The following is an 11,117-nucleotide window of genomic DNA, read 5'->3' on the forward strand; positions in this document are numbered from 1 at the left end:
GATGAATGTAAATTAATTAATTAAAGAAAAGGAGGAACAAAACCACGAAAACTGTTTTTCTTGAAATTAAAAAAAAAACGAAACGCATATTTGGTGACTGCAGTATGCTATATAGCCCCAGCTTGGTGCTACTTTATAGTATGTTCACTCTGCTCACTGAGGTTTATGCCTAAAGTCAGACTTTGTTCATGGATATGTATATATCAGTTGCACTTGCTATTGGAGATATTTAGATTAATTCCTTAGCAAATCAATAAAAGGGGGGGAAGGCATAGAAAGTAACCATGGATACTAGATACAGTGTGGGAGGAGAGTGAGACTCAGCAGAGTGTGAGAGATAGGAAATCAAGGATGGCAAAAAAAATATATATATACAGGAAACAAGACATGGAAAATTATTTGTTGATAACACGTATGTTGATGTGCTTGATTGAGCCAATATACAGTGTATTCTGGATGGGAAATCTTATTTTGTGTGCTGTAATGATGTTCAGTGAATGAATGTAAATAAATAAATTTAAAATAACATAAATAAATAAATAAAAAAGGAAAAAAAAAAGTTTTCCCAGAATTAGAGGAAACACCAGAACATTTGATATATTTTCTTTTTTAAATGTAAAATACATACTTTTATTTAAAAAGTTTTGTAGACATTCCCTTTACTGTCTTAGTTTCTCTAGGAAATATACCTAAAATGACTTATATTTTAATAATAAGTGTAGATACTCCACGGCTTTGGTAGGGATCAGAGTTCCCGCCGGTCCTGAACTGTGCTAGCACCTCCCCCAGGAGACCGTTGCTGTCAGCCAGCCCGTGTTACATGGTAACCATATGTGACGGAAAGGCTGTGATAAAAAATGCGGACATGTTGGAAGAGATGCAACAGGATTCAGTGGAGTGTGCAACTGAGGCATTGGAGAAATACAACATGGAAAAGACATTGTGGCCCATATCAAGAAGGAGTTTGACAAGAAGTGCAACCCCACCTGGCACTGCATTGTGGGGAGGAACTTCGGTAGTTATGTGACACATGAAATCAAACACTTCATTTACTTCTACCTGGGCCAAGTGAACATTCTTCTGTTCAAATCTGGTTAAAAGCATGATCTGTGCCACACACCCAGTGATCCATCCAAAAACAAGGACTGCAGGCTAAACTCAAATACTACAGACTGAAATCTTCAGCTTTGCTAAGGGAACACCTCAATCTTTGAAAATTTATTGTGTTTTGTACAGACATTTTCTGTACTAGTTTGTTGTGGTTATAAAACAATTAGCAAAACAGCTTACATTTGTATTTATTTTCTATTCCATACTTCTCTGCCCATGTTCTTCTTTTTTTTTTCTCTCCAAACTCTTCCTTTAAAAAATAAATCTGTTGGAGATGTGTAAATAATAATAAGTGTAATTATTTTATTTTAAAAGACAAGGACATGTTATTCACTTTAATTACTTAAGTTTATTTATTTATTGGCAAATGAGCTTAGATCATTAATAATATTTACCTGAGGTATATTTATTTAGTAGACCTCCCTCTTTCGATGTCTCATAATCTTTCAAAAGATATATAGATAAATATGCAACTATATCCATACATAATACATACACATGTGCATTGAAAAGTAGTACAGAAATAATCATTAGATATTGGGATGTTTGTTTTCTGTAATTCCATATAATCACCTTTCTGATAATCAGTGTCTATTATTAGCAAAGACACACACACAAGAGGATTTCAAAAAGTTTGTAAAAAAATATAATTAAGGGGACCAACAGTTAGCATAATGGCTATGTTGCTGAACTCCCATGTGGTCGACCGCGGTTCAAGTCCTGGACCCGGTGGCTTAAACTCACGCTGGGTGCATGTGTGCCCAAAATCCCTAGAGGAGAATGGAGGAGAAGGGACTGCAGCATGGCCATCCCTCTTGGGGGGTGATTTCTCGCTGTCTCTCTGTCTCTCTCTGTCTCTCTGGCAAGCACATACATCCTATAGCAAAAACCTCTCAAGAAGAAAAAAAAATAGTTAAAATATGAGTTTATTTTGTGCTAAAATATTTGAAATCCATGTATTGATTTTTATCTTGGTTTAATATTTCAAAAAAAATGTTTATTTAGTAAATGAACAAGAGATACAGAGAGAGAGAGGCATCACCCCCAATAAGGTCTCGAGGTCATGATTCATCTCGTCTCAGCTGTCTCCTATTGTAACAGGTTTGGTATGGTATTTCATTATAATTTTGATTTGCATTTCTCTGACGATTAATTATGCTTAGTATCTTTTCATATTCTGTAGGCCATTTGTATGAGGGGTATTATAAAAGCTAATGGAAACATGCATTATGCAAAAATCTTCATGGATTTCAAATAATTTGCACTAAAATCCATCTGTACTTTAATTCTATTTCAAGTTCCCTTTTATGTCTTCGGAGAAATAACTATTCAAGACCTTTCCTGCTTTAAATTAGGAATATGCTTTTTTATTTTTATTTATTTATTTTTTGCTATTTAGTTGTAAGAGTAACATTTTTATTTTGGACATGACTCCCATATCAGATACTGGGCTTGTAAATATTTTTTTTCCATTGCCTTCAGTCTGTTATCATTTTCTAAATGTGCACAAACAATTTAGTTTAATGAAGTCACACTTGTTTTTCTTTTGTTTACTTTGGTTTTGGGGCAAACTAAGAAGTCATTGCTTAGACAAATGAAATTACTCCTCACCTGTAATTTTTTATAAGGGCTTATGATTTCAAGTTAAGTTTAAGTCTTTTATGCATTCTGAGCTGAATTTTGTTAATGGCATAAGGTTTTGTTGTTCCTTTCATGTGGATATTCTGTCTTCCCAGTTCTATTAGTGCAGACTATTCTTTCCACACTGTGTGTTCCTAACACCCTTAGCAGGATTTAGTCACACATGAAGGGGCTTCAGAAGTTTATGGCAATTGAAATTAAAGTACCAGTTTATTTTGGTACAAAGAATGTGAAATCCTTACATAGCTTTTTGATAATGCACATTTTTTCATAAACTTTTTGAAGGCCTCCTTATAAATGCATGGGTTTATATCACGGTCTTGTTCTTTGTGTATATGTATGTTTTGTGTCAGTACTATAGTTTTAATTATGTGCATTTGATATATATATTGTAACCAGGATGGATGATAACTCTGGATATGTTCTTCCTCGAGATTGATTTAACTATTTGAGATCTCTTGTGCTTATTTAATCATTTTTTTAAAAATTCATTGAAAAAAGACCATTTCTATTTTGATAGGTTGCATTGAATCTATAGTGTCTAATGTGGTGTGGTCACATTTATATCTGCCAATCCTTGAACAAGGGATGCGTTTACATTTTTGTATATTCTTTAATTCCTTTCAGTTATATGCATCGTTAGCACAATACTCAGAATCTCATTTGCCAGTCAGAGGAAAAAGGCTTTCTTGACCTGCTCCTGGCACATGATCATCATTACTATCTCTTACGGAAGCTGCATATTCATGTATGTCAAGCCTTTAGCCAAAGAAAGAGCTTCATTGACCAAGGGAGTAGCTATTCTCAACACTTCAATTGCCCCTATGTTGAATCCTTTCATTTAGACCCTGAGAAACCAGCAAGTAAAAGAATCCTTCAAAATCTTGGTTCATAAAGTAGTGTTTTATAAAAACAAATGGTGTAATATGGAAGATTTACTGCTGAGTGAATCAAGCCAGGCTATGAAGGAGAGACATTGTATGTCCCCACTTAATATATACCGAATGTCCACACACTGTGACTGAAACTGATTGACTAAAGGATATAGAAACACAGTATATGGATGTAAATACCAGAGACAGTGTGTGTGAAAGAATAGGATCTGAGGAAGGACATTTAGAAGAAAAATAGGGAGGCAAAGCATTAATTGGACAAAGAAATGTGGTATTATCTATTGAAGATATTTTATAGTTTTATCAACTGGACTAGGGAGAAATGTTCACCTGTTGAAATATCATTTTGTAAGCTAAATAATGTGATTGAATGTATAAAAGAAAATGAAATTTTAAAAACGTGAAAAAAATAATAAAAGAGAGGACCAGCAGTTGGCAAAATGGCTATGTCACTGAACTCCCTTGTAGACGACCACGATTCAAATCCCGGGCCCGGTGGCTTAAACTCAAGCTTGGTGTGTGTGTATGTGTGTGCCCAAGATCCCAAGAGGAGAATGGAGGAGAAGGGATTGCGGCGTGGTCATCCCTCTTGTGGGGGTGATTTCTCGCTTTTTGTCTCTCTGTCTCTCTCTGTCTTTCTGGTGAGCGAATGAGCCCTATAGCAAAACCTCTCAAAAGAACAAAAAAAAAAGAAAAGATACTAATATGAATACATGGCATTGTAAATATTTAATGAAGGAAAATGATAAATTATTTTTGAAGTGAGATTTTTGCTATAGGCCATGGGCAGTCCCTGAAGAGACAGAGAGATAGGGAGACAAAAAGCAAGCAACCCCCCCTGGGAGGGGGGGATGGCCAGCCACAGTCCCTTCTCCTCCATTCTCCCCTTGGAATTTTGGTCATGCATGCACACATGTCTGCTGTGTTTCAAGCCTCCTGGTTTGGGACTCAAACTTCAGTCAACCATGTGGGAGTCCAGCAACATAACCATTATGCCATCTGCTGGTCCCCAAAAAAGACATTTTAATTTATTTTCTAACCTTTTATAATCCATTTTCAAGCTATCTGAAGTGCTAAGCTCATTTGCTTAAACTGTTGTTTTAACCTGAAAGTTACTAATTATATCTTCTGTTAGACTATCTGTTGGATATATGTAATCTTCGGTTTACAATTCTGAATGGAAAACCAGTAACTATAGAACATAAATCACTTTACCAATTATTCTGAATAACAAAATTGTTAATGGAGAAATAAGTACTGTTTTAGCTAACTGACTTGTTTTCTCTTCTTTTGTTATTAATGTAACAGTTTATTTTTAAATTTAAATAGGATATGAAATAAATTAAATATCTGGAAAAACCATTTTAGTGTACTCTCTGAAGTATCTGTTTAATTCCACACATTTGATGGCTGTGGGTATTCATTTTCCTACTTACAAGTAATTTGACGTACATAAACTTTATTCCCCAGTTCTGAAGGCATGTACTATTTCTAGATTTTTATGCTTTTTTTGTTTATATGTACATATGTATGTGTGTGTGCATATATATATATATATATTTAACCATTATTTATTTATTTCTTTTTTTATTTAGAGAGGTTCTTGTTATAGGGTGTGTGCACAGGCCACAGCTTGCCAGAAAGACAGAAAGCAAGAAATCACCCCCTGGGGGAGTATGGCCATGCCTCAGTCCCTTCTCCTCCATTGTCCTCTTTGGATTTAAGATATGTACACACACATGCCAGGTGTTAATTTAAGCCACTGGGTCCAGGACTTGAACCATGGTTGAGTACAGTCTAGAGAAATAGCCATTACGTCAACTGCTATTCCCAAATAACCATTATTTCTAAGATTAACTGAAAAGTCATAAATAATAATAGCTGTTTTATAGAGAACAGCTCTTGATTTTGTTTCATATGAAACTCAACTATGTATGTTCTCTCTTTATCTTATTTAACTATTTTATCTGTAAGGCAAAATAGACATAGTTACCTATTTTATTTTATTACAAATATGTAAATTGATTTTAGAATAGCTGACTAATTTGCCTGAGACCATTGAACTATAGTAGCCAATATAATACACAAGATTTAAAAAAAAGACAAAACAAAACAAAAAAATAACAGTACTGGTTGGGTGCCACAGTGTGGTTTGCTCGCTCATGCAATGGTTGATCTATATGGAAGAGCAAAAGTTCAATTCTTTAGCAGGCCTGTATAAGTTAAGCATGGAAACCATGATCCTGGGGGTAAACAAAGAAGGGTTGCAGCATGAGATTCTCGAGTACACTTGTCTTTGTTTCCCTTTATGTGTCTCACTGTCATGAAAGAAATAAATAATTTAAAAAGTCTCTAAGTACCTACTGTTTGCAAATTTTGCACAGCTTTCACTAAGTACCTGCACAATTTTATTATCAGTTTTATTCACATTACCTCATTTGTGCTTGACTTTATTATTGTGGTCTAGTCATAAAAAGGGTTACCTTCTAGTATTATCCTTGGAATACACATTATGATATTGATCAATCAGATACTTCAACTGCCATTTCTAATGAACAATAATGAGTAGAAATATAATTTATCAACAGAATTACAGTTGTAAAAGTTTTTATAGAAGGAAATTAAAAATAATGGAGATAATGAAAATATTTAGGACAATGAAGTAAATTCCCAGTTTAAAAAATGGCATGCAGGTGACCAGCAGTTGGCGGAATGGTTATATTGCTGGACTCCCATGAATTCGACTGCAGTTCGAGTCCTGGACCTGGTAGTTTAAACTCATGCTGGGCACGTGTGCATGCATGCCCAAGATCCTCAGAGGGGAATGGAGAAGGGATTGTGGCCATCATCCCGGGAGTGATTTATCACTTTCTCTCTCTCGGAATGGTTATATTGCTGGACTCCCATGAATTCGACTGCAGTTCGAGTCCTGGACCTGGTAGTTTAAACTCATGCTGGGCACGTGTGCATGCATGCCCAAGATCCTCAGAGGGGAATGGAGAAGGGATTGTGGCCATCATCCCGGGAGTGATTTATCACTTTCTCTCTCTCTGTCTTTCTGGAGAGCACACATGCCCTATAGCAAAAACCTCTCCCCCCCAAAAAAGAAAATGTCATGCAGTATTGGGTAGTGCTATGGATTATTTATTAAGATATTGGGCTATCAGCTTTGTCTGTAAAACTAATGCCAAGGAATAAAACTTCACACTTAGTGTTTCTATTTATTTGTTGTTATTTTCTTTTGTGTCTCATTGGACACTGTCCCCCATGTTTCCCTTTCTAATTTAAATACTAATATGTATTATATTTTATATTCCTTAGTGTTTTGAGTGCATTCCTTTTCTTGCAATTTTGATTTACTGAATTAATCCCCTTGAGCCATTGGCAGATAAACTGAAGCATTAGGTAGATTATGCTTCATAAACCTATGTAGAAACCATGCCACACAATTTTAAATATCAGCTAATATTTTTACTGTCATATTTTTGCTCTTGTCTCATCTTTGTAATCACATAAATATATACATTATGGAGAAAATGGGATAATTAATTCTAAAACATTGACAATAGAAAAAATATCTTATGCAATTAGAGAAGAAATGTTAGCAGAAATGCTGGTTTTCCCACATTACGACTATGAGATTTGCTCATATTTTACTATCTAGCCATTCTGAGTGGCAATGAAAATATTCAGAAACCAGAGGTAAGTGAGACATAAGGCAATGGACTTACTTGACATGCACTGCATCCTTCCTGGATCAAACAATTTTATATGCCATAAGGATGTGTAGTGATCCAATGTAAATGTAAGAAATATAAAATAATATTGAAGGAAAGTTAAAATAAAGAAAAAGGATGGCAAAGGAAGTCTCAAACCTTAACATTGACCCGTTACTTAACAGGGCACCTTTTAATTAAATTAAATAAGATATATTGGGCTTCTATTTGCAAAGTTAATATACTCAAAAGTGTATAAAAAAGGTTAGTACATTTAATTTAATCATACCAATTATTCATAATTAAATGCAAGAAATTAGCATCACTGTGTCTTTGATCTAATATAGCTTATGTTAAACTATGTTTAAGAGAATAGACTTCAATTTTAAGTAGTCTGAGGTTACATTTGATGTTTCTCACCTTTATGAGTATTTTAAATTACTCAATCTCTCTGAAACTTAGTTCTTCATTTTGGAATGAATAAAAAAAAAGTTTTATCATTGTGCTATAAGGTGAAATATGATAAAATATATTTAGTAGCGTCCTTACTTACTTAGCTCATCTGATCAAAAATGATGGTACTGTCTTGCATTTTTTTACATTTTCTTGAATAAAGTGAGGTTGAGGTTCGTTATTAAAAAATATTCTTCGGTCATTGGAATACACAAAACTTTTAATAAATAAAAACTACTATAAATATCCTTCCCAAAATTGGATATTTGTCTCAAATCAATGAAAATACATTTAATAACACAAAGCCAGCTCAGTAGCACAGTGATTAAAGGAGTTGGATCCCACACAGTCCACTGCGGTTTGAATCATGGCTTCAGTGTGTGTCTGTGCCCTGATCCTGGCAGGAGGGAAAAATGAATGAAGGATTGTAAAATGAGGATGCTTCAATTTTTTTTTTCTCTATTTCTTTTGAAGAGCATGTCAAATAAATAAATAAATGAGTAAAAAATGATAAAAATAAGATTAAATGAATAACACAGCTATTCTTAGAGACTCAGTATCACATGATCTATGTACACGATTTATTTTACCTACATTATTTCAAATCATTGTCATTTTAACTCCATTTTAAAAAGAAAACTAAAGCTTAAAAAATTTAAGCCACTCATTTAAAGTCACAAATTTATTTACTGGCCCATTTATATTTTTAATCCAAGTCTCTCTAATGGCAAAGCCCATATATTGCGAGTAATGATAAATAGAATTTATAAGATCATAAAAAGTAGTAAGTTTTGACACTTTTAATTTTTTTATTAATTACTTTCTATTTTTGTTTAAATTATAAATGACTAATTCATAAACTGAAAGTGTGAGTTTATGAAAGGTATTCACCATAAAGTCTTAGAGTTATGAGTGTTATTTAAAAATTTTTATTAATTGTGACTTGGATTGCTTTCTTTTTCCTATATTTGCTTCTATACACACTGGTATAAATGCTAAGAATATAACTCCCTGTCACTGTTGAAAAGAAGAAATATTAATATTCATATTTCTCCAGGAATCAGTTATCTAAAATTATTGGGGAAAGCAGGAAAAGCAATTCTAATAATATAATTCTACCAACACTCAATATGTTCTCTTGAGGAGTCTGTTCTTTCAGGACAAAAGTTTCAAAAAGACCACTTGGTCATGACTTCTCTCATGTCATAGCTCACAGCCTAGAATAATTGAGCTGTGTTAGAAATATATTTGTGTAAATATGAAGCCAATGTAGATACTGCTCACGACAATGTTAGTTCTCTTTTTCTTAATGTTAATTCGAACCCTGACTAATACTTTAAATTCATAAAGTAAAAACAGAGTAACATCATCAATAAAGTACTTTTTTGGGGACATAGGGTCTGTAAAATTATTCTAATGTCTGTTAATGAAGTTTCACTAAAGAAAAAAGAATTAAAGAAGCACAGAAGTGTTGATAAAACAAGACTTTCAAAGTTATTTTATGACCAAGGAAAGATTCAACCCAGTGCAACATAAAACATAATTAAAAACAAGTCTTATCTCAATCTTTCAATTGTACATCCCTCAAACCTTCAAGCTTTACCTACTCTTTTATATAAAATATATTCCTTATTTTGGATATCAAAGAAGTTGGTAATATCTAATTTATTTAGAGGGGTTTTGTTAATATTTACTTGATGAAGGAACGAAATTGGGATGTCTAAAGAATATATGTCAAGAGGATTCTTTGTTGCCATAGTTTAAGCAACTATTAAATTTACTTGTTAATTTTTATTTTGAATGGCTCAAAGAATCTGTCTCAGGGATCCAAAAATGCAAGTAAAATGTTTTTTTAGATGAAATGGGTTTAAAGAAATGAAAACTTGGAACCAGCAGTTGGCTTAATGGCTATGTCCCTGGACTCCTATGTAGTCAATCACAGTTCGAGTTCCAGATCTGGTGGCTTAAATTAACGCTGGGCACATGTGCACGCGTGCTCAAGATCCTGAGAGGAGAATGGAGGAGAAGGGATTGTGGTGCGGCCATCCCCCCAAGGGGGTGATTTCTTGCTTTCTGTCTTTCTGTCTGTCTCTGTCTTTCTGGTGAGTGCACACTTCCTATAGCAAAAACCTCTCCAAAAAAAAAAAGAAAAAGAAAAGAAAAGAAATGAAATGAAAACTTAATAACCTAAACCCTGCTTCCAGAAAAAAATATGGATTCATCTCTGAGCCTAGATTCAGTATTCCAGAAACTTCCACTGTCTTGCAGTCTGTCAGTTTACTCCTCTGCTGGAAGTTTAGGCACTTATTAAATTTTTTGGAACTTTCTCCCCAGAGTTACACCTTGGTGACTGTTTCTAGTCAGTCATTTCCATTCCCTGGTGCGAAATTCTTGATGTTAGGGCACTTACTGCTAAAATTTTTAAAGTTTATTTGTTTCTTTCACCAGAGACATAGAGAAAGAGAGGTAGACAGATAAACAGTCTCAACATGATTTCAGGCAGCACTCACTCCATACTCTCAGCTCTTCAGTCAGCCAGCATCATGGACATACATGCACACCTGGAATGTACAGATTTTTAAAAACTGTTTCTTTGGTATTTGAAGACTGGATATACAAGTGCTATTTTTGTTTTGTTTTGTTTTGTGATGCTGTCATTAACCTTTAAAATACTTACTTACACCTTCCCTCACATCTCTTAGTACTTTGCTTCACAGAATTGATCAATAGTGAAAAAGAGTGAGTCATGGCACTCATTTCAAAAGTGTTAAAATAGAAACTTAAAAATAGATATGCAAAAATTGAATAAAGTTGAAAACACAGTAAATTGATACATTATTCACAATGGAATGACAATAATATAATAAAGATTTATAAAGTCCAGAATCTCTCCAATATCAGAGTTATAGCAGAAACTCAAACCTTGACATGGAAATCACATCTATGAAACCACATCTATCTGCTTCATGAGAGTGTTCTTTGTGATTTCTAGGTGATGTGAAAAACTTTTAAAAAAAAAATCCTTTTTTGAAATCTAAGAAATATCACTAGAATAGATGTAAAGGGAATTGAAATAATGAATTGTAAAAAAAAGTTTAAGGCAATTTATTTAGAAATAAGGATGTCATTTAGAAATGGCATTTTGGGGAACAGCAGTTAGCATAATGGCTATGTCGCTGGACTCCCACGTAGTTGACCGTGATTAGCGTCCTGGACCGGTAGTTTAAAACTCATGCCAGGCGCGTGTGCGTGTGTGCCCCAGACCCCGAGAGGAGAACAGAGGAGATGGAATTGCGGCGTGGCC

General features: G+C 34.1%; 1 pseudogene; it reads left to right on the forward strand.

Annotated features, from left to right (window-relative positions):
* Positions 1-742: 742 nt before the first annotated feature.
* Positions 743-1,098, forward strand: LOC102475593 (dynein light chain 1, cytoplasmic-like; annotated as a pseudogene).
* Positions 1,099-11,117: the final 10,019 nt, after the last annotated feature.

This window comes from Tupaia chinensis, unplaced genomic scaffold (assembly GCF_000334495.1).
Source record: "Tupaia chinensis unplaced genomic scaffold, TupChi_1.0 Scaffold138201_1, whole genome shotgun sequence".
Lineage (NCBI taxonomy): Eukaryota > Metazoa > Chordata > Mammalia > Scandentia > Tupaiidae > Tupaia > Tupaia belangeri.